General features: G+C 37.7%; 1 protein-coding gene across 4 annotated transcripts in view; it reads right to left on the reverse strand.

Annotated features, from left to right (window-relative positions):
* HPCAL1 (hippocalcin like 1) overlaps positions 1 to 25,898 on the reverse strand; it is a 564,761-nt gene that overhangs the window by 341,744 nt on the left and 197,119 nt on the right. For 3 of the 4 annotated variants that reach the window (XM_053709687.1, XM_053709689.1, XM_053709688.1), the window contains exon 2: positions 14,683 to 14,741. The exons of the other annotated variant lie outside the window; for it this stretch is intronic. The gene's annotated coding sequence lies outside the window, so the exon portion shown is untranslated. The remainder of the gene's footprint in view (positions 1 to 14,682; positions 14,742 to 25,898) is intronic. 4 annotated transcript variants of the gene reach the window in all.

Here is a 25,898-nt window from a genome sequence, read left to right on the forward strand (position 1 = left end):
TTGTGAGTGGAACAGGTAAAGACTGGGATGTAAAATTACCTCTAATCCTAATGGCATTAAGAGCAACTCCAAGTAATGCTACTAAGATATCACCTTTTGAATTGATGACTGGTAGAATGGTTCTACCTCAACATCTACTGTACCCTACCGTATCAGACCTGAACTTGATAAATGCTGCCAATACACATCAATATGTGGACAACCTAAGAAAGCACCTCCAATATGCATTTGCATTTGCTCAAAGGAACATAGAAAAATCTGCAACTGCCTCTAAAACCTATTATGATCTCAAAACATCCAAAAAGGAATATGAAATTAATAATAAAGTTTCTATTTATAAATTTGGAAGAGATCAGGTTATGGAGAAGAAATTTATTCCATCATGGAAGGGTCCTTCTGTCATTACTGCCAAAATATCTTCAGTTGCCTATAAAATTAGGATACCTAAAAATTATACTTTTATGGATAAATGGGTCCATATTAATCAGTTGTGAACGTGCCATCCCAGATCCCAGCTACAAGTCATAGAGGGAGAATGAAGTGTCATATCCCCAGATGCACTAAAGAAGTATTGAAGTTTAAAGATGCCTAGCTAGTGAGCATGAGGGTTAAAAAATAATGGACTCTCTTCATAGAAGACTGTCTATAATGCATACCGTCAGTACACTCACCAAGTACCACTGACTTTGAGCCAATTCCAATACATGTGTCCTACATATTTTTGAATTGGAAGGGGGATTTTATGTCAGGGTATGGCTGAGTGGCATTGGATATCACATGATTTAATATCTCATTTAGCTAATATCTACAATGAATTGATTTAGCTGCATTGTGAACAAACGCTGGAATGGGTGATATCAACCCCTCCCTTTTGTTCTCAACTACAGACTTGTAAAACAAAAGAAATAGACATGACTTCTAAAAAAAAAAAACACATTGGTCCCAAACTATAAGAGATAATGTAACATCTCTAGAGCCTTTGATCACGGTCTCAGAAGAGAGGCAATTTCTAATGAATTATTGTTGTATAGCCTTCCCAGATTGAAATCTCTGAATTAATTTAGCCTTTGAAGATCATAACTCCACATGGGGTCATTACATGGGCCTGATAATTAACCAAGCCTGGATGCATCCTGGGATGTTGGAGACAAGATTCTCTACATAAGTCAGATATGCAAACAAAATTCTGAGGATATAGTAATTAGCCCAGGCCTGTTAATTGCCCCCTGAACCTCAGATACACATCAAGCTAGCTATGCAGAAACACATGTTGCATTGTAACTTTGAAATTCATTTTAAAGTACAACTTATGTTTAAATTTCAAGTAAAATATACCTCAGTATTGTATAAAAATGTATATAATTGTGGATCTGAGATCAAAACCCTGACAATAACATATTAGATAAATATTTGCTGAATGTAATAAATAGCTATGTAATCAATTAAAAATGTTTAACCAGTTTATTTCAGGATAAACACTTTTCTTTGATTTCCAGAGATCTAGTGAACATTACAGGGAAGAATCTGATGTGAAGATGAGGTTTCTAAATTATATACTATAAGCTATTATATAATGCCAGGATGTTGAATGCTATGATTCTGGGGAGAGCAAATAAGTAACAGTATAATTGCTTACTAATATGATACTAGGAGTATACTCATGTTTAGTCTCTCTAAATACATGCTAAATTATATCAGATAGGATACATATGTGACCGGATGGGTTTATTAATATCAAGAAAAAGTGTATTTGATAAACATTTTCTTTAGATATTTAAACTGCAGCAATATTTGATGGTAAAACTGCATTTCCGGTTGTCTGCTGCCACCTATAGTTAAAAAATGGTATTACAACAAAAAAAGGCATTTAGAGTCAGGGAGGCGGTACTATATATAGGTATATCGTAGTTGTGATTTAAAAGGAGAATTTATTCTTACATTAATATTAATTAGACCAAGGGTAATAAGTATACTGATATTAAATATTAATGTTTAGAAATAATTTTGTATTTTAGTATCATAAATTAATTACAGTTATTGCTATATATATATATATATATATATATATATATATATATATATATATATATTAGAAATTTGCCTTATTGTAGCTAAATAAGTGGTTATTTCAGGTCAGACATATTGGCATATAAATTGGCTATTTGCATTAATAATATATATATTTTCTGGTGTTTTTATTTGAAGTTATATAGAATCATTTGAGGGCTAAGTTGCTTAATTATACTTGTCTGAAAGTTATCTTAAATCTACTGAGATCCAATAAGATTTGGGTGAAGTATCTTGGTATATTGTTTATCTAAACACTGAAGTTAGTGGTCCATATTCTAGTATTTTATTGTGGTATTTTAATGTGATTCATTGTGAGTAAGGTTAATTTGAAAGGTATATTTTTTTTATGATCTGTTGTATAGAATATTGTAACGGAATAAGCGTGCATTGCTGATTCAAAGCTAGTCTCTACTTAATATATTTCAATGTGTTTAAAAAATTTAACTAATCTCAAGAATTTAGGAATAAATAATACATTTCAATTGTTTTGTATATACATTTTAATTGGAGGTTGTTTTAAAGAAATAATATAAATAAATGATATATATATATATATATATATATATATATATATATATATATATATATATATATATATATATATAACCCTGGTATATACTGACCGTATTCTAAAGCAGTACTTGACTATCTAGATATGCACAGGATACAGTAGATGGGAAAAAATGCAGATTATCAGTAAGCTGAAGAACTACCCCAGCAGCACGTTGCCAGCTCTAGCAGGATCAAACTGCCCAAACATGGGTAATCATCAGCAAGCTAGAGTAAGCCACAGTCCATAAACTCACTTGGGAAACCCCAGGGATAATCATCTCAAGTGTATAGTATCCATGTATGTTAGTAAAGTGAGCAAGCTCAAAGGGGAGGGCCATAATGGCAGTGGGTGCCTGGGCCCTTGCAGTAGTGACAGTGTCTGTGCTAAAAGAAACACTTCTGTTAGAACAGAACTCCAGCTACGGTTGCCACCTCAGCCATGTTTTTCTGGACACTTATGAGTTATACATGCTGCAGGGTGTGCAAAGGGGAACATGCATCGTGCTGCTGGAACGCACAAAAATAGTGACCCTGGACAGCACAATTCATGTTCCTCCCTACACACCCTGCTGCATGTGTAACTCATAAATGTCCAGGAAAACATGGCCGAGGTGACAAGCCGAACTCCAGCACATCCTACAGTACTCTAAATGGGTAGAAACTGAAATGTTTAAAGGGACAGTTTACTAAAAAATGTTCTCCCCTTTAATTTGTTCCCAATGATCGACTTTACCTGCTGGAGTGTATTAAATTGTTTACAAGTAGCTCCTTTACCCTTATATTGGCATTTGAAATAGTTGATTTAGCCTGTGGTATCCCCACCTATTCTGAAAGTTTGTGGCCGCAGGTCCAAGCTATAGATAAGCTTTGTAAACACAGCCAGCTGAAGAAATTACACTCCCAGTGGGATATAGAAGAGATAAGGTAATAAAATGTTGATTTTCCATTGTTCTCTCCAAGTACTGGTGATTGTTTTATGGACAGATATAAGATAAAGAAGCAGGTATATGTACACAATGTGATACAGTAATGAGGTCTAATTATACCTACAAGCTCAACCCATTTTATTAGGTTGTGGCTTCAAAACACAAAATAAGAGCTTTAATATACACAAATAAACCTTAAAAAGCTAATTTGCATACATTTTTTACTCTGCAGTTGGTAAAACAAGCAATTGTAAACACATTAATGGAAAAACTATTTTACAGTGTACTGTCCCTTTAAGAAGAAGGGAGAGAGGTATAAGCAGAAGGCTACATTGCTCCTCAGAGGCCTTTCCACCCACTTCTATTGACATATACCCACCAGCATTGGAATTGGGGGTCTAAGATGGTAGAAGGTAAAGATTCAAAACATTTTATTTGCCATGGCTTCAAAATACAATACATAACATTGCAAGCCACTATATTTAACAACTGAAATGGCCTCTCCATTTTCAGAAATTCCTGCTGTATTCTATGTAGCATATTCAATGCAAATAAAAAGATAAGTGTGCTTTAGTGAAAGGATTCTCATATACCATAGAAAATTAACAGATCAAAGGTGCACTAAAGGAAAAATACTTATTATTTAGATAGAGCATAATTAAACAATGCTTAGTTTACTTTCATTATAAAAAAGAAAGAAAAAAAAGAGGAACACCTAATGAAACATTAAGGTCAAGTAAAGGAGACCTACATAGGAGTGAGGCCAAAATAAAACAACTTTTAATAGATAAATAAAAGTTATCAAGGATACCAAAACATTAAAAACAATTAAAATACACACAGTATGAGCTTTCAGAGTACTTAGGGCAGTTCATGAACCTATTATAAATATTTAAATACATAATCCACAATTGTAAGAGCAAAAATAGACTTAAAGTCCATTGTAGCACACCCAGTGAGTCAAAAAGTCCCCTAGTAATTGACAGCCCCAGCTCATGCACCCTTGGCCTAGCATGAGTATAGGGCGGCACTGCAGAAGCAGTCGCTTGTGCAATGTTAAATGTGGACAATGTACTTCTGCGGTTGGCTGTGATACCAGACTGACCGTCCGGGCATTGATAAATGGGACCCAATGTATGAAACAAATTTATTGCAAAAATGCTTCTAAAGGAATTTAAATAGCACTGCTAAATTCTAATTTCACTTTCATGAGACTTGAAAAATGAGTGAAATCATTTTGTTGGTGCTTTAATTTAGTTACTTATTTATTTATGATTGTTAAAGGAATGTGAACTGAATACAGAAGCACAGAGAAATATAACTCTGCCAAACGCATATTTGTTTAGTTGACCCTCTGAGTACAGACCAATAAACTAAGTGAATTGGAAACAGCTGTTTGCTCTTTGCAAGCAGCCTCTTTGATTTATTTTTAAAGATATAGAGATGCAGTTCAGTTTCAGAATGTTCATATTTCTAAACTATTTGGCTGCCAGACTGAACTGTACTAAAGTATTACCATGATTAAACAGAGATATTTTTGATCAATCCAGATTTAAAAAAAAAATCTTAAAAATGTACAAAAATAATTTATTCCCTAAAAAATAATAATTGACTAATAAATACCAGGGTTAAATTGCTAGTCGGCAACTTGTGTTCCACATTACAGTGCTTCTCTTGCTTACATACAAACCATCCCTTAGCTGCTTGTGCCTATGACAACTAGTTAAATGTGTCTTATTAGCACCCAAACTAATACACAAGAGGAGGTTTCTACAGAGATCTGCATATCAAGTTGCACAATATAACAGAGCAGATCCTTGTTTGTAAGTTCAAACAGGACTATACTTGTACTGCTTTACACTTAATTTAAATTATTTATCAAAAGGTCAAAATGAGTTTAGATAATACTTAAGCTATCATGATTTTTTTTAAAGATGGAATGCTTATTAAGGCACAGTATTTATTTGCAACATATGTGAGTTTTATAGTATATAATGCACCTAAATCCCTACCCCCATTTGAAAACCTGCTTCCACCACCCTTTTCACTTAGGGCTTGATTCTCAAAAGCATATATATATATATATATATATATATATATATATATATATATATATATATATATATATATATATATATATATATATATATATATATATACATATATATATATATATATATACACACATACACACATACACACACATACACACACCACACACATACACACATACATACACAGTATCCCACAAAAGTGAGTACACAACTCACATTTTTGTAAATATGTTATTAGATCTTTTCATGTGACAACACCGAAGAAATGACGCTTTGCTACAATGTAAAGTAGTGAGTGTACAGCCTGTATAACAGGGTAAATTTGCTGTCCCCTCAAAATAACTCAACACACAGCCATTAATGTCTAAACCGTTGGCAACAAAAGTGAGTGAGAAAAGAAATGTCCAAATTGGACCCAATTAGCCATTTTCCCTCCCCGGTGTCTTGTAACTCGTTAGTGTTACAAGGTTTCAGGTGTGAATGGGGAGCAGGTGTGTTAAATTTGGTGTTATCACGCTCATACTTGTCACTGGAAGTTTAACATGGCACATCATGGCGAAGAACTCTTTGAGGATCTGAAAAAAAGAATTGCTGCTCTACATAAAGATGGCCTAGGCTATAAGAAGATTGCCAAGACCCTGAAACTGAGCTGCAGCACGGTGGGCAAGACCATACAGCGGTTTCACAGGACAGGTTCCACTCAGAACAGGCTTCGCCATGGTCAACCAAAGAAGTTGAGTGCATGTGCTCAGCGTCATATCCAGAGGTTGTCTTTGGGAAATAGACTTATGAGTGCTGCCAGCATTGCTGAAGAGGTTGAAGAGGTGGGGGGGTCAGCCTGTCAGTGCACAGAACATACGCCGCACACTGCATCAAATTGGTCTGTATGGCTGTCGTCCCAAAAGGAAGCCTCTTCTAAAGATGATGCACAAGAAAGCCCACAAACTGTTTGCTGAAGACAAGCAGACTAAGGACATGGATTACTTGAACCATGTCCCGTGGTCCGATGAGACCAAGATAAACTTATTTGGTTCAGATGCTGTCAAGCGTGTGTGCCGGCAACCAGGTGAGGAGTACAAAGACAAGTGTGTTTTGCCTACAGTCAAGCATGGTGGTGGGAGTGACATGGCCTGGGCCTGCATGAGTGCTGCCAGTACTGGGGAGCAACAATTCATTGAGGGAATCATGAATGCCAACATGTACTGTGACATACTAAAGCAGAGCACGATCCCCTCCCTTTGGAGGCTGGGCCACAGGGCAGTATTCCAACATGATAAGGACACCAAACACACTTCCAAGACGACCACTGCCTTGCTAAAGAAGCTGAGGTTAAAGGTGATGGACTGGCCAAGCATGTCTCCAGACCTAAACCCTATTGAGCATCTGTGGGGCATCCTCAAATGGAAGGTGGGGAATCGCTAGGTCTTTAACATCCACCAGTTCCGTGATGTCATCATGGAGGAGTGGAAGACGACTCCAGTGGCAACCTGTGAAACTCTGGTGAACTTCATGCCCAAGAAGGTTAAGGCAGTGCTGGAAAATAATGGTGGCCACACAAAATATTGACACATTGGGCCCAATTTGGACATTTCCACTTAGGGGTGTACTCACTTTTGTTACCAACGGTTTAGACATGAATGGCTGTGTGTTGAGTTATTTTGAGGGGACAGCAAATTTACACTGTTATACAGGCTGTACACTCACTACTTTACATTGTAGCAAAGTGTCATTTCTTCAGTGTTGTCACATGAAAAGATATAATAAAATATTTACAAAAATGTGAGGGGTGTACTCACTTTTGTGGGATACTGTATATTCACCTCTTCTGTTTAAAGGAATATATGGATTTGTACCAATTCCTTGAGTCAGGAAGCTTAAACTTTTATACCCTGTCCAATGTATGATATATAGCATTCCTTGTGTAGTTTTGATACATAGGTGTATAGAGTACTACACTAGGTTTATAATGTATACACACACTATATGATACAGGTTATACCACTATAGCTGTGAATATAAGTATTTGCCCTGTCTGACGACACATTTGTTTTTTGGTATATCGAGTAATAGTAAGTGGGCATTACTAAGGTAACTCTATTTTAGGATTCCTTGTATTTGTAGTAATGTATATAGACGGATTGGACATGTTGTACATATTTTGCCGTATTTTTTTTTTTTTGTGGTAACACATCGGCTGCTCAACGCATCGTTGGTGATATCGTAAGCGCGCCTGTCAGTTCAACATTTGTTGTGTATACAGGTTCCCATAGCGATGCCGGCAAATGTCTGACGTCATTTCAGTGCGCTGCCTCTATGGTAATAGATGCTGATGTGCTTCCTGTTACCTCTGATGGCGCGAACAGCTGATGGAGCTGGTTGAAGTTTTATCAGGTTTTTAGGGGTATATAAAGGGGTTTCACTGTGTATTGCGTTATGGCTGCTTTGGCCTCCATTTGACAAAAGCACCTGAGTGAGCTGAAACGTTATGGCTTTGGGTTAAATTATATTTACCTTTTCATTAAAGGGGCTTTTAAGACTGCTTGCCTGTGTCTGTCTGCTTTTGTATCCTTATGGGAGTTGTTGAACCTGGATACATGGAGCAAGAGGTGATAGATTTGCGCTAGAAAAAGAGGGGGGATCAGAAGTGGTTATTACTGACAGTACTCCTAATAGGTCTTTTAATGTTTTGTGGTCAGAATTAATTTACCAGCTAGTTTTTATCAGCAAGTTTCTATTTTGCCATATGTTTTATTTGCCATATATTATATACTTCATATGTTTTATTTGCCATATATTATATACGGTATATTGCTGTGTGTTACATAACACCATCCATTCCTAAAGTGTTATGTTTTATTCTGTATTTTAGACACTATTTTAGATACTATTTTAGATACTATTTCACATATGCTCTACACTTATAGACATTATATCTATTTAATATTAGTTTCCCAGGTTGGCCAACCTGCACTTATTTTAGATCTTATTTAAATTCAGTGAGGATTTATATAATTGTATTCCTTGTCCTATATTGATCTAGTAATAAATACTTTTCTTTATTTCTTATATTGACTCTGTGATTCTTGGGTATAACAGCCTTTTTTGGCGCTGGTGTGTTTTTCTCCTTGCATGCTATTGAACCTGGATACATGCAGAGTTGGTATATATATATATATATATATATATATATATAAATATATATATATATAAATATAGATAGATATATATAAACAAAATATCAGGATAGCACTATTAATAATGTACAGGCCACGGACTGGCCATAGGGCATACGGGGCAAATGCCCGGTGGGCCGGGCTCTTATGTGGGCTTTGCGGCTATATAGAGGCCCCACCCTCTCTTAATATGGGTAACAATAGGAAAGCTGTTACAGTCTGCCTATTTTATAAAGCAGAAAGTATATTTTCTGTCTGGCTGTTAAGCAGAAGTGCTGCAGAATGAGAGTTCTGGTCTATTATGGCTATCTAACTGACAGAAGTCTAACTGATGTGGGCTGCTCCGCCTTTAAATGCCCCGGCCTATTTTTGTTCCCAGTCCGGTCCTGATAATGTATGTTATAATGAAAAACAACAATGTATATTAAATGCATGGGATGAAAGGTCCACTCCAATACAACCCCAAACATACATAAACTAATATAATAGTCCCCGCACTCAAAAAAGAAAAGAAGAAAAGCGAAGTTGCACAAGTGTATGCTAATTATACAAGAAAAATGTAAATAATAATAAATGTAAATACATAATAATTTAGCAGCATACAGTAGATGATCTATGCTGCTCAATGATTATGTATTTACATTTATTGTCGATTACATTGTTCTTGTATAATTAGCATAAACTTGTGCACCTTCACTTTTCTTCTTTTCTTTTCGAGTGCGGGGACTTATATTTATATATAGAGCATACATACATACAAATTATTGTATAGCCAATCAGCACATATACACAAGTATCCCTGCTTGCCTTCCCATACAAAATAGTCTGCATACATTGTTACCAATGCACTAGAGAACTCTGGGTAACATACAATATCTCACAGTTTTCGCTTCCATACTGTATCTGACCACAGAAGCTCCTTATGGAGCAAAACAGAAGCCAATTCTGGACAGCTGTTTCAAGTTTATTAATTCATTAGCAGAAGATAGGTTTGTTTTGCTGCTTATTGAAGATTATTTCCTGGTGAGAGGCAAGCAAAGATACTTGCCTAGACGTGCTGATTGGCTATTCAATAATCCTTATGGTTCTTACTTTTATGTAATGAAGTATTTTAATCTCATAGTTCTAACTCCTCCATAACTTAAATAAAAAACAAAACATAAATAAATTTAAAAAAAATGTATATATATATATATATATATATATATATATATATATATATATATATATATAAAACACGAAAGGGGACTGCACTCTCAGACTGCACTGGGTACACATCCTATGACCCTGCAACATGCTCAGCCCTGGGTACTCAATAGCACTCTCAGGAAGCTGTGATGTCCCCAAAGTCCCAGGCAGTTAACCACAGACAAGTATGGGTGCAAGGCCCATAGGGAAAAATACAAAATAAATTAGTACAACACACAGAGAAAGTCCAGCACTAACTTGCAAGCTCTCAGCTAAGATGAAAAACAAAACTGGAAGAGTTAGTTAGTGCATCTGCCAAATGGGACAAGCCCATGTACCACATTCATATATATATCAGGGTTCACTAAATATCGAAGCCTTGTAGGCGATGCAGCATGACGATGGAGCGCTGCCTTGGTGAGGGAGCGCGAGGGAACATGGGAGCATGGTATTTTCAGCATGTTAGAATGGAGGCGCTGAGAAGAAGGAAAGGCTGCAGGAGAAGTCTTCAGTGGCAGCTTATGTAATAATGTATAGGGCATTTAACATCTGCCAAAATGTTTTACTGAAACTGCTCTAAAGAACAATAGTGGAGAGGAAAGTGCTGCTACAGTATTCATCCGCCAGGCAAAGGGAATAGAGCGGACCAACTCATAAAAAAGCAAGGGGATTAGTGTGGAGCCAACCAGAAAAAAAAGCTGCGGACTACCGCAAAGTGCACAAAAGAAAAGTGGAAGGCTGCTGAGCAACAGGCTGTGTTGTTTCCCTGAAGTGTTTTCTTTTCTTCCTTCTGGATTTTCTGGTCCATTTCCTAAAGGGATATTCGGTTGGTTGCGGGTCTTTGGGCGGGTCGCCATCTCATTCTTGTTTTTATCTTTTTTGGAAGAAACCTGTGTAGAAAAGGGAAGAGAAGAAGGATGGAGAGACACAAGAACTGGTACATCTTCACTGGATCCTGAGGAGTCTGAGTCATGATCAGTTCGGTAGATGAGAAAACCACTCTGCGTTCTTTATCCTTTTTAAGAATAGATTTGAGAGATTTGCTATTCTCTTCATCCGTTGCGCGCTTTTTGGAGGGTTTCTTATTGCGTCTACGGAACCTGGACCAATCATATACTCTATTGTTGTCATAGTCCTCACGGTCTCGCGGAAATTTATTACACTTCACAAATTGAATGTCCAGATGACAACTAATGATTGCATGATTCAAATTGCATGAATGTTGTCTATTGGTGTGTTGTCCCTTTAAATATAGCAGCTGTCTATACTTGTCCTCAGCATCTATGATTAAGCGCAAGTGTGCGTGAAACATGTAAGATTGCTGTCTCCTTCCTTGTTTGTCGTAACTTTGTTCACTCCTATGTGTATTTTTTAATTGGAAATAAACTCACCTTTTTACTGTTGCTCAGCAGCCTTCCACTTTTCTTTTGTGCTCTAAAGAACACATACAAACAATATAGGAAGTGGTTATTTTTTTCCTAATTTGAATAATTAAGCAACTTGCAAAAAAATGACACATCACAGAACATTTTATGCAAATACAATTACTCACGTTTTGTTTATTCTACTTTTAACAGTCATAAAAAAAAAAAAAAATCAAAATTTTTAATAGGTTCTTAATGTACCCATCACCATATAATTAGAATTCTATCCTTCTAACCTTTTGTATGCTTTCTGCTGCCTGATATTTGCTTCTGCATGTGCATTGGATATCTTGCTCTTATCAAATATTTATAACCTCACACTTGCTCATTTGATACCTTCATTGCAAATGTGGATTGATGTGCATTTTATTTTACCCAATATGCTTCAATGCATTTAAATCACTAAATCATTTTCTCGGTTTTACTAGCTTTAAAAAAAAAAAAAAAAAGGACAATTTGTAGTGGGTCTTTCTGGTGGAGAATTTGGACAATGTGATATGAATACAATTAATTTATATGTTTATGGGGCAGTAAAAATAAAATCAAATTCTACATCATTTTAAATGAAATATGATTAAAAATACCATGTGCATTCCTATTTATTTCCCCCCCATAGAACATCAAGCACTGATATCACACTTATAGGCACATAGAAGTGAGAATTAAACTTTAATTTTTCAGACAGAGCATAAATTTAAAAATAATAATAATAATAATACAAAAAATACTTTCCAATCTACTTCTATTGTCAAATGTACTGCTTTATCTTGGTATACTTTGCTGAAACTTGGCCCCTCTTCCATAAGCCATATTTAAGTAGACTCAAACGCATGCATGTAATTTGAGCCCTTTGCAAAAGCAATGCGTGAAGCATTGTTATACAAGCAACCTGTAAAGGAATGCTGCAGCAGGATACATCTCTGCCTTTACTACTAGCGCACACTATTTGGATGAGACAAAATAACCTAAAAATTTAGGTGGAAAGAATGCCTCTAGCACAAAAATGTCTATATTGATAATATAATATTATTTATAAAATGTAACTTTTATTGTGACTATTTTAAAAGAAACCTTTTAACAGACAGCAAAGAAATTACCAAGGTTGGCTGCCTGGCATTGAATTTAAAAACACTTCATTACTTGTTCAGAAGATGTAAATAGGTACTCATAACTGTAGAAGTAATTTTACTTTGTATTCAGTAGGTATGATTATAATAAAAAGACACAATCGTATCTATTTATGAGCGGTTACACTATTATGAAAATATAATTGTATAAAGACAATCTGAGGCATATGTTAATAATCAGAAAGCGCAAGCTGTGAAAAAGAAAACAGAAAGGTTTGCTACAATCTTGACAGTTTTGCTTGACCGAACACTGGAGTATTATATAGTATAATAGTTAATTAAGGTCGAAGTAAGTATATTATCTCATTGCAGTGTTGAGACTAGATTGCAACTTAAGGATTATCAGCGAGAAACAGTCGTCTTGTCTGAAATATGACTGTGAAATACAGTAAATTCCAGCAGTGCGATGGTAAGCAATACCAAAGCAGTGCTTGTATGGTATGGACACCAAGATGATTAGTTCTTCTAAGTAATAATTGCAATCACTAATTTTCAAAAGCAGTCAAACCTCTACCCCTAATAGGTCTCAGCCGCCTGGGCTTTGTGCCAGGAATGCGGTTGAGATATGGTTATTTGCGTATTTTGGTAAAGAGTAAATATATATTATTAAACAAGTAATGAGCTAGTTAATGAGCTAGTTAAACGGTTGTGTTTCACATTGCGCTTCCTCAGAGTGTCTTCCACCCATTTTCTTATGAATCAGTACTTCTAGCTATACAGCACTAGTTTACTTTACTATTGAGTTCTACCATAGACTGGCTAAAGCTACAACACTCTTAGGCTCCATTGTCATATAGCATTACACACAGGGAAGGCACATATTAGTGAAGAGCACACGCATGAGCCTACCTCATTCTGCTCTCTAGGAAAGTAGAAAGTGTCAAAAGGAGGCCTAGGGAAGGTGTTCATTTGATAACAGAAGTTAATATCAAGGATGGGTTTATCCTCATGTAAATATGGACCTAAGGGTATATTTATATATCTTTAATCTGCACATTGGGGATCCCATGAGCCTCTACTCAAATAAATGCACATTTTATTTATGTCATGTAATCATGGGAATGTATTTAAAAGAGGGGCTTCTGGGCTTTAAAACAAGGTGTCTTGTCCAAGCAAGTTCAAGAACTAAATAAAAAGAAAAACACCTTTGTCTTCTGGGGGTCTCTGAGCCTTTTCGATGACTTGCCATACGTGTATTAAAGACCTACTGCCTGTAAAAGTGTATTTTTAATTAATTTATTTATTTTTTAACTACTTGAACATCATTTGAAAGAGCAGGAGATTGCCTTCCAAACAATGGGTTTCTCAGTTTTAAAAGGGACACTAAACCCAAATTTTTTCTTTCATGATTCAGATACAGCCTGCAATTTTAAACAGCTTTCTAATTTACTCCTATTTTAAAATTTTCCTCATTCTTTTGGTATCTTTATTTAAACAAGCAGAAATTTAAGCTTTGGAGCCGGCACATTTTAGGTTCAGCACCCTGAAGAGTGCTTGCATATTGGTGGCTACATTTAGCCACCAATAAGCAAGTGTAACCCAGGTTCTGAACCAAAAATAAACCGGTTCCTAAGCTTTAAAGAGCTGAAACAGAGGGGTTTTTATACTCACCCCACCCCCATTAAGCTCTCTTCTTCTCAGTAAAGATTTTGGGGTCTGGTGATGTCACCATGCACCCACATGGTGACATCACAGGTATCTCCAGGTTCCCCTTGCAATGTTGAACATTGTTATGGCTTCAGGTTCAGCTCAAAAAGTGAGCCCCAGAGGACATATAGTGGTCATCTGCATTCTAGGCATTGTGTGGATAATGACTAAATGACATTTTTTGCACTTAAAAAGGTTAAGAATGGTGCTTTCTGCCTGTCCCTAGTAATGTACTGTGATAACTTAGATCAGTGCATTTATCTAACTAGGCAAATCAGAGGATTACAAGATAATCAAGATAATTTTTTAAGGGTTGCAATCATAGTATAAGTGACCTGAAACTACAAAACTGAAAATCTTGCGATCAAAAATTACATTTAACAGGTTTCTAAAAACGTATTATTATTATTTTGAAATACTTTGTTTAATTAGAAATCTATACTATACATATTAAAACAAAAATGTATGTGTAATTAAACACAAACAAGCTATAAAGTAATCAAGAACAAAGAAATTCTTACCAGAAGATGCTCACACATCAAAACAGGTCAATAAAGCCAGATGTTTGATGAGCTTGTGCCTGCAACAATAAAAGCATTTTAATTCCAGAGTAAATAATCTACAAAATAAATTATAAACCATCATAAAAACAAAATGCCTGACCTATCTCTACGCGCTTTACTGCAAAAGATTATGGGTAGCATTAGCTCTGTAAAGAACGGCTTTATTTAAATTTAATATAACACAAGGCTGCAATAGAGATTTTTTTTTCCCAACTGGAAAATTAGCGAGGTGCTGTGACCTTTAAAAGATTCAATAAGCAATCTCTTTAGACAATCTGTAAATAATGCAGTTCAATAGTTTGGCTCATTAAAATCTACAAGCAAGATTATTGAAATGAACTAATGAAATGCTTCAATTTGTGTAACACTAATAACCTACGGTATTTACTTCTGAAAGCGTAGTGAGGCCTCATAAGAAATAAAGGGCTAGATTACAAGTGGAGCGCTAATTTATCGTGCACCCGCAAACAGGTTATTGTGAGCGCAATACTTCCGTGCAATCACGTCCGCATTGCACCACACTTGTAATACCAGCGCACATTTGTGTGTACTGGTATTAGTACATTGATCACAAATATTGTTTTTGCGGAAGCAATATTTTGCGCTCAACTTGTAATCTGGCCCAAAATATTTTTGAATGAAAACAAAATGCATTTATCTTATCTATTATTTTTATTGCATTGCTAAACAATGTGTTCAATAGCTTAAACATAAAGTATGGTTTTACTACGGAAGACACTATTTGGAAATTGTGAACGCTAACATCATTAAATTAATAAATCTAATGCTTTTTCTACAAAATTCACCATTAAAACATAAGTGGATTTTTGTAGATAAATATTTTGATAAGCTTTTCTAAACGATTGTGATCACCCCACCCCCTTAGTTAGATTTAGACAAAAAATTTTTTTTTTAAAATGAAACCAAAATGGCTCTCAAGTAAATGGTCCACAATTTTAATGAGTAAACTGCTTACAAAATTATTTGTATATGTTACGGGTAAAGTCAGAAATCCGGGTAATCAAAGAATTACCCAGGTAAACCTGACATTACCCAATCGGCTGGGGGTAAAGCTCGATGTACTGTAATTTCCCCATCTACACAATTTTTTTTTGCCTCTGCCTGGGGGGTTCAAGGAAGGCATCTGCCAATCCTCTGGCAACTACTCCAAAATAAGATTTACAAGGGGGGGTATGCCCCCTTGAACCACCCAGGCAGAAGATGTTTATACAGTTTGATACAGTGACTCAATGCACTCTGAGCAGATTTATCATGTTACATCGGGCTTTACCCACAGCCGCTTGGGTAATTTCAGGTTTACCCGGTTAATGCTAGGATTACCCAATTTCTTAGTTTAACCGCAACATATACATCACTTCACTAGCTTGTATCACCTATATGGAGGAGACAATGTTTAAAGGGGCATAAAAGTGGGGGAATAAAGATATAATAATGTGTTTGAACATGTATTATTGAACTATTGCTTGCATATAATGATGGTCCAGATTACAAGTGGCACACTATTTTGTGGTTTCGCTCAAACAACACCGCCAGAAGTAAAGAATTTAAGCGCATGTATTACAAGTTGAAAGTAACATTTTTGTGAGCGAGCGAATCTCGATATTTACATAACGCATCTTAAGATAACATATTTTTCATGTGCGCTAACCTGACACCACATTAGACCTACACACCTTTTTTTTTTACATATTTTACATTCCAATGTTGTTCACATAGAATTTTTTTTAATTCACTTTTAAATTATATATATATATATATATATTTATTATTATTATAGCCCTTTGCAGTTAAGTACATGGCCATATACCACTGAACCATTATAAATCATTTTTATTAAAAAAATTCTGAATAATTTTTATCAGATAGTGTACATGAGTGTAAATATTTATTTTAAAGGGACGTGAAATAATCAGCTGATGGCTGGGTGCAGGTTAGTAACCAAGGTGTTACTGATTAGCTGAATACTTCAACTGTGCACTGGTTCAGCTATAACGAAATCCTGGACTGTTGGGGGTAACTTGAGGACCGTGGTTGAGTAACATTGCTCAAAAAGTTTAATTTTTGACTTTCATGCTTGAGCATTTTTTTATTGCGGGGGGAACAGGAAAGAGCGTAAACCGAGGAACATTGTGGAGAAATGAGGGTAAAAATGAGTAAGGATAAGCATAGAAGATGAAAAGGAGCGGGGGAGAGAGTGACAGGAGTAGACGTGAATGCAATGAGAGAACAGAAAGTAAACAAGCAATCAGAGAGTGAGAAGATTAATACTAAAGCCACGAAAGAGAGGACAGTGAAGACAGTACGATAAAGAAAACATTTAAAAAGGAAAGTTTTATGGTTATGAACGACTACAGCTGCCCTTTCAGGAAGTGTTTAGAAAACACTACAATGTAAGATATTTATCAACCCTATCTGCTGTTTTATTTTTCTATGCAAGTTTCAAAATTGAATAAAAACAGAATTTATGTTTACCTGATAAATTACTTTCTCCAACGGTGTGTCCGGTCCACGGCGTCATCCTTACTTGTGGGGATATTCTCTTCCCCAACAGGAAATGGCAAAGAGCCCAGCAAAGCTGGTCACATGATCCCTCCTAGGCTCCGCCTACCCCAGTCATTCGACCGACGTTAAGGAGGAATATTTGCATAGGAGAAACCATATGGTACCGTGGTGACTGTAGTTAAAGAAAATAAATTATCAGACCTGATTAAAAAAACCAGGGCGGGCCGTGGACCGGACACACCGTTGGAGAAAGTAATTTATCAGGTAAACATAAATTCTGTTTTCTCCAACATAGGTGTGTCCGGTCCACGGCGTCATCCTTACTTGTGGGAACCAATACCAAAGCTTTAGGACACGGATGAAGGGAGGGAGCAAATCAGGTCACCTAAATGGAAGGCACCACGGCTTGCAAAACCTTTCTCCCAAAAATAGCCTCAGAAGAAGCAAAAGTATCAAACTTGTAAAATTTGGTAAAAGTGTGCAGTGAAGACCAAGTCGCTGCCCTACATATCTGATCAACAGAAGCCTCGTTCTTGAAGGCCCATGTGGAAGCCACAGCCCTAGTGGAATGAGCTGTGATTCTTTCGGGAGGCTGCCGTCCGGCAGTCTCGTAAGCCAATCTGATGATGCTTTTAATCCAAAAAGAGAGAGAGGTAGAAGTTGCTTTTTGACCTCTCCTTTTACCAGAATAAACAACAAACAAGGAAGATGTTTGTCTAAAATCCTTTGTAGCATCTAAATAGAATTTTAGAGCGCGAACAACATCCAAATTGTGCAACAAACGTTCCTTCTTTGAAACTGGTTTCGGACACAGAGAAGGTACGATAATCTCCTGGTTAATGTTTTTGTTAGAAACAACTTTTGGAAGAAAACCAGGTTTAGTACGTAAAACCACCTTATCTGCATGGAACACCAGATAAGGAGGAGAACACTGCAGAGCAGATAATTCTGAAACTCTTCTAGCAGAAGAAATTGCAACTAAAAACAAAACTTTCCAAGATAATAAGTTAATATCAACGGAATGCAAGGGTTCAAACGGAACCCCCTGAAGAACTGAAAGAACTAAATTGAGACTCCAAGGAGGAGTCAAAGGTTTGTAAACAGGCTTAATTCTAACCAGAGCCTGAACAAAGGCTTGAACATCTGGCACAGCGGCCAGCTTTTTGTGAAGTAACACAGACAAGGCAGAAATCTGTCCCTTCAGGGAACTTGCAGATAATCCTTTTTCCAATCCTTCTTGAAGGAAGGATAGAATCCTAGGAATCTTAACCTTGTCCCAAGGGAATCCTTTAGATTCACACCAACAGATATATTTTTTCCAAATTTTGTGGTAAATCTTTCTAGTTACAGGCTTTCTGGCCTGAACAAGAGTATCGATAACAGAATCTGAGAATCCTCGCTTCGATAAGATCAAGCGTTCAATCTCCAAGCAGTCAGCTGGAGTGAAACCAGATTCGGATGTTCGAACGGACCCTGAACAAGAAGGTCTCGTCTCAAAGGTAGCTTCCAAGGAGGAGCCGATGACATATTCACCAGATCTGCGTACCAAGTCCTGCGTGGCCACGCAGGAGCTATCAAGATCACCGACGCCCTCTCCTGATTGATCCTGGCTACCAGCCTGGGGATGAGAGGAAACGGCGGGAACACATAAGCTAGTTTGAAGGTCCAAGGTGCTACTAGTGCATCCACTAGAGCCGCCTTGGGATCCCTGGATCTGGACCCGTAGCAAGGAACTTTGAAGTTCTGACGAGAGGCCATCAGATCCATGTCTGGAATGCCCCACAGCTGAGTGACTTGGGCAAAGATTTCCGGATGGAGTTCCCACTCCCCCGGATGCAATGTCTGACGACTCAGAAAATCCGCTTCCCAATTTTCCACTCCTGGGATGTGGATAGCAGACAGGTGGCAGGAGTGAGACTCCGCCCATAGAATGATTTTGGTCACTTCTTCCATCGCCAGGGAACTCCTTGTTCCCCCCTGATGGTTGATGTACGCAACAGTTGTCATGTTGTCTGATTGAAACCGTATGAACTTGGCCCTCGCTAGCTGAGGCCAAGCCTTGAGAGCATTGAATATCGCTCTCAGTTCCAGAATATTTATCGGTAGAAGAGATTCTTCCCGAGACCAAAGACCCTGAGCTTTCAGGGATCCCCAGACCGCGCCCCAGCCCATCAGACTGGCGTCGGTCGTGACAATGACCCACTCTGGTCTGCGGAATGTCATCCCTCGTGACAGGTTGTCCAGGGACAGCCACCAACGGAGTGAGTCTCTGGTCCTCTGATTTACTGGTATCTTCGGAGACAAGTCTGTATAGTCCCCATTCCACTGACTGAGCATGCACAGTTGTAATGGTCTTAGATGAATGCGTGCAAAAGGAACTATGTCCATTGCCGCTACCATCAACCCGATCACTTCCATGCACTGAGCTATGGAAGGAAGAGGAACGGAATGGAGTATCCGACAAGAGTCTAGAAGTTTTGTTTTTCTGGCCTCTGTCAGAAAAATCCTCATTTCTAAGGAGTCTATTATTGTTCCCAAGAAGGGAACCCTTGTTGACGGAGATAGAGAACTCTTTTCCACGTTCACTTTCCATCCGTGAGATCTGAGAAAGGCCAGGACAATGTCCGTGTGAGCCTTTGCTTGAGGAAGGGACGACGCTTGAATCAGAATGTCGTCCAAGTAAGGTACTACAGCAATGCCCCTTGGTCTTAGCACAGCTAGAAGGGACCCTAGTACCTTTGTGAAAATCCTTGGAGCAGTGGCTAATCCGAAAGGAAGCGCCACGAACTGGTAATGTTTGTCCAGGAATGCGAACCTCAGGAACCGATGATGTTCCTTGTGGATAGGAATATGTAGATACGCATCCTTTAAATCCACCGTGGTCATGAATTGACCTTCCTGGATGGAAGGAAGAATAGTTCGAATGGTTTCCATCTTGAACGATGGAACCTTGAGAAACTTGTTTAAGATCTTGAGATCTAAGATTGGTCTGAACGTTCCCTCTTTTTTGGGAACTATAAACAGATTGGAGTAGAACCCCATCCCTTGTTCTCTTAATGGAACGGGATGAATCACTCCCATTTTTAACAGGTCTTCTACACAATGTAAGAATGCCTGTCTTTTTATGTGGTCTGAAGACAACTGAGACCTGTGGAACCTCCCCCTTGGGGGAAGTCCCTTGAATTCCAGAAGATAACCTTGGGAGACTATTTCTAGCGCCCAAGGATCCAGAACATCTCTTGCCCAAGCCTGAGCGAAGAGAGAGAGTCTGCCCCCCACCAGATCCGGTCCCGGATCGGGGGCCAACATTTCATGCTGTCTTGGTAGCAGTGGCAGGTTTCTTGGCCTGCTTTCCCTTGTTCCAGCCTTGCATTGGTCTCCAAGCTGGCTTGGCTTGAGAAGTATTACCCTCTTGCTTAGAGGACGTAGCACTTTGGGCTGGTCCGTTTCTACGAAAGGGACGAAAATTAGGTTTATTTTTTGCCTTGAAAGGCCGATCCTGAGGAAGGGCGTGGCCCTTACCCCCAGTGATATCCGAGATAATCTCTTTCAAGTCAGGGCCAAACAGCGTTTTCCCCTTGAAAGGAATGTTAAGTAGCTTGTTCTTGGAAGACGCATCAGCCGACCAAGATTTCAACCAAAGCGCTCTGCGCGCCACAATAGCAAACCCAGAATTCTTAGCCGCTAACCTAGCCAATTGCAAAGTGGCGTCTAGGGTGAAAGAATTAGCCAATTTGAGAGCATTGATTCTGTCCATAATCTCCTCATAAGGAGGAGAATCACTGTCGACCGCCTTTATCAGCTCATCGAACCAGAAACATGCGGCTGTAGCGACAGGGACAATGCATGAAATTGGTTGTAGAAGGTAACCCTGCTGAACAAACATCTTTTTAAGCAAACCTTCTAATTTTTTATCCATAGGATCTTTGAAAGCACAACTATCCTCTATGGGTATAGTGGTGCGTTTGTTTAAAGTGGAAACCGCTCCCTCGACCTTGGGGACTGTCTGCCATAAGTCCTTTCTGGGGTCGACCATAGGAAACAATTTTTTAAATATGGGGGGAGGGACGAAAGGAATACCGGGCCTTTCCCATTCTTTATTAACAATGTCCGCCACCCGCTTGGGTATAGGAAAAGCTTCTGGGAGCCCCGGCACCTCTAGGAACTTGTCCATTTTACATAGTTTCTCTGGGATGACCAACTTGTCACAATCATCCAGAGTGGATAATACCTCCTTAAGCAGAATGCGGAGATGTTCCAACTTAAATTTAAATGCAATCACATCAGGTTCAGCTTGTTGAGAAATGTTCCCTGAATCAGTAATTTCTCCCTCAGACAAAACCTCCCTGGCCCCATCAGACTGAGTTAGGGGCCCTTCAGAAATATTAATATCAGCGTCGTCATGCTCTTCAGTATCTAAAACAGAGCAGTCGCGCTTACGCTGATAAGTGTTCATTTTGGCTAAAATGTTTTTGACAGAATTATCCATTACAGCCGTTAATTGTTGCATAGTAAGGAGTATTGGCGCGCTAGATGTACTAGGGGCCTCCTGAGTGGGCAAGACTCGTGTAGACGAAGGAGGGAATGATGCAGTACCATGCTTACTCCCCTCACTTGAGGAATCATCTTGGGCATCATTGTCATTGTCACATAAATCACATTTATTTAAATGAATAGGAATTCTGGCTTCCCCACATTCAGAACACAGTCTATCTGGTAGTTCAGACATGTTAAACAGGCATAAACTTGATAACAAGTACAAAAAACGTTTTAAAATAAAACCGTTACTGTCACTTTAAATTTTAAACTGAACACACTTTATTACTGCAAATGTGAAAAAACATGAAGGAATTGTTCAAAATTTACCAAATTTTCACCACAGTGTCTTAAAGCCTTAAAAGTATTGCACACCAAATTTGGAAGCTTTAACCCTTAAAATAACGGAACCGGAGCCGTTTTGAACTTTAACCCCTTTACAGTCCCTGGTATCTGCTTTGCTGAGACCCAACCAAGCCCCAAGGGGAATACGATACCAAATGACGCCTTCAGTAAGTCTTTTCTAAGTATCAGAGCTCCTCTCACATGCGACTGCATGCCATGCCTCTCAAAAACAAGTGCGCAACACCGGCGCGAAAATGAGGCTCTGCCTATGCTTTGTGCCTGCCGATATTATTATATCAAAATACCCAGATAAAATGATTCCTCAAGGCTAAATATGTGTTAATAATCAATCGATTTAGCCCAAAAAAAGTCTACAGTCTTAATAAGCCCTTTTTGAAGCCCTTATTTACACTCGTAATAAACATGGCTTACCGGATCCCAGAGGGAAAATGACAGCTTCCAGCATTACATCGTCTTGTTAGAATGTGTCATACCTCAAGCAGCAAGAGACTGCTCACTGTTCCCCCAACTGAAGTTAATTGCTCTCAACAGTCCTGTGTGGAACAGCCATGGATTTTAGTGACGGTTGCTAAAATCATTTTCCTCATACAAACAGAAATCTTCATCTCTTTTCTGTTTCTGAGTAAATAGTACATACCAGCACTATTTCAAAATAACAAACTCTTGATTGAATAATAAAAACTACAGTTAAACACTAAAAAACTCTAAGCCATCTCCGTGGAGATGTTGCCTGTACAACGGCAAAGAGAATGACTGGGGTAGGCGGAGCCTAGGAGGGATCATGTGACCAGCTTTGCTGGGCTCTTTGCCATTTCCTGTTGGGGAAGAGAATATCCCCACAAGTAAGGATGACGCCGTGGACCGGACACACCTATGTTGGAGAAAGTATAATGTTAAAGGGACAATCAAGTCAAAATTAAAATTTCATGATTGGGATAGAGCACACAATTTCAAACAACTTTCCAATTCACTTCCATTATCAAAAATTGCACAATCTTTTTATATTCAAACTTTGAGGCACCAGCTCCTACTGAGCATGTGTAAGATTCACAGTACATACGTATATGCATTTTGTGATTGGCTGATTGCTGTCACATGGTGCATTAGGATAGCAAATGTAACTAACTGACATTTGTCGGAAAATATCTACTAATTTGAAATTCAAACAAAGTGCTTTCGAATTGTCTTTTTATTATGCATTTATCGTTTCTACTGTGTTTATTGGTCCTTTATGGATGACGGCTTTCTATTTTGAGTGACCTATGGGTATATTCTAATAAAGGAAAAGTTTGATGCTGCACACAAAAATAAAAGCCAAAGTTTATTTAATCAAAATCCATAGATATGAGTAAGATCCGAATGTGGGTGCGAAACGCATAAGATATGGGCTCTCTTGATTCTATTATAACTCTTAATTTTGCGTGCAGCATCAAACTTTTCCTGTTGCATATTTATTTCGGCTTTGTTCCGTCACTTTGACAGTAGCATCCCACCTCTTTGTGGTTTTCCTATGTGACCAGTTACTCACGTCATTGTGAAACTGTGTCTTGATCTGCAGCGGCATACTTGGTATGAACGAGTACTGGTATATTATACTCTAGGATTGATAAAATGCTAACTTCTAGAATGTTAATCTAATTTATTGAGAACGCTGGAAAGTGTTCCAAACAAATAGAGGCACAGAATATCTGCAATATGAGTGCATCAAAAAATAAAAATCTAAATGGTATCAAACTAAATATACACTCACGCTACTGACTGATCATTTTCAGGAGCTAAGGAGGGTGCATGCCTGCTAACAATATATGGGAAAATGCCTGTTAGGAGGTAGTAGGACATTTTAAAAAGCCATTGCCTAAATGTGTGTGTGGTGGGTTTAAACAAACTACAGCTTCATTACACTGTATCTGTAGTGCCACTTTCTTTTGCATTTTGTAAAGATTTTTCTAGTGGTACATTAATTCACCAGGCTTACAGAACAAAACATAATTACAGTTTCTGTTTAATAGTTTATGGCATATTACTATATTTATAAATAAAAAAGCTTAATAAATTATAGAATGGAAACTGCCTAAGGTTGCCGTCTTTCATGGAAAAAAAATTACCAGCCAGATGAAACCGTCCTGCAGGGAAGGCGAAGATCTGGCACATGTCCCAAAAATGGCACTCAACAAATCTGCTTGCAGTCCACCTCCCTGCTTGGTTTCTGACTGCAATTGCAATGCTTAAAGGGGCAGTCTGCTCCAAATTTTTTATTGTTTGAAAAGATAGATAATCCCTTTATTACCCATTCCCCAGTTCTGCATAACCAACACATATTAATATACTTTTTACCGCTGTGATTACATTGTATATAAGCCTCTGCAGACTGCCCCCTTATTTCAGTTCTTTTGACAGACATGAATTTTAGCCAATCAGTTCCCTCTCATAAGCAACTCCACTGGTGTGAGCACAATGTTATCTATATGGCAAACATGAACTAACACCCTCTAGCTGTAAAAAAAAACTGTCAAATGCATTCAGATAAGAGGCAGCCTTCAAGGGCTTAGAAATTAGCATGAGCCTACCTAGGTTTAGCTTTCAACAAAGAATACCAAGATAATAAAACAAATGTGATGATAAAAGTAAGTTGTTTAAAACTGCATGCCTTATCTGAATCATGAAAATTCAATTTTGACTCACTGTCCCTTTAATAAATTCTATTTCTTATGAATACATGCTGCATATATTCAAATAGGCTGAACTATAATAAATATATATGTGTGTGTCTACAGTCTAACCAGCCAATCATGCATGCAAACATGGTCAAAAAATTGTCAAAGTGTCTTTGACTGTGGCTTTTTTTATAAGATTGGCCACAAACTCTTATTAAGGTTCTCCATCTCAGTCTCCATATGTGTAAGCTTGCAGTACAATTAGATCACGCTGTCAAACTTCCCATAAATGCTAATTTCATCTAACTAAAGCCTGCGCATCCTTGTCCTGTATATCAGCTCAATCAAGTCTTTTTAAATAAGCAGCAACATCCTTAAATATCCAGATTCAGCACAACAGGAATCAGGATGTTACTTTTAGTACACTTTAGGAGAAAGGAAGGGAGGCTGCTTGCACTGGCACAATATGTCCGCAGATTGTTTCACTGAATAATATTCTGTGTTCTTAATTTTAATATCAGTTATGTGCACTGAATTCAATTATAGAATCTTACATCCTTGGGAATAAAGTTCATAGCTTTATAATGAATGAAACATGTCATTAAACCATATAAAACATCTCAAAGCCTGTGTCCAAAATATTTCAGTCGTTTTAAATATTTACTTGTACACATTACCCTAGCTACCCACCTAGCTGTCAACATAGGAAAAACATTCCAGGGGAATTTTGCAGCACAGCATTCAAATAAGCTGTTATTGGAAGTATTAGCCACGCCCACTGACAGGCTCCACCCCAAAACACCTACAATTAATATTGTATTATTCAGTATAATTTGGAGGTTCACAGATACCAGTCCACCAAATCAGATAAATCAATTTATTATAATTCTTTTCCAATATATGGTACAGGAGACTCAAATGCCACAATTTGCAAACATATCCATAAAAAAACACACACACAAAGGGTTGATTTCCACAGGCACAGACATCCATGCCAAGCACATACATAAGGAAAGAATTTTAAAATGTATAATACAAAAAAAACAGGACAGTAGGCCAAAAACTGGTACTGATCTGGGGAAAAAAATGGGACAC

The sequence above is a fragment of the Bombina bombina genome, chromosome 4 (genome assembly GCF_027579735.1).
Source record: "Bombina bombina isolate aBomBom1 chromosome 4, aBomBom1.pri, whole genome shotgun sequence".
In the NCBI taxonomy this organism is placed as follows: domain Eukaryota; kingdom Metazoa; phylum Chordata; class Amphibia; order Anura; family Bombinatoridae; genus Bombina; species Bombina bombina.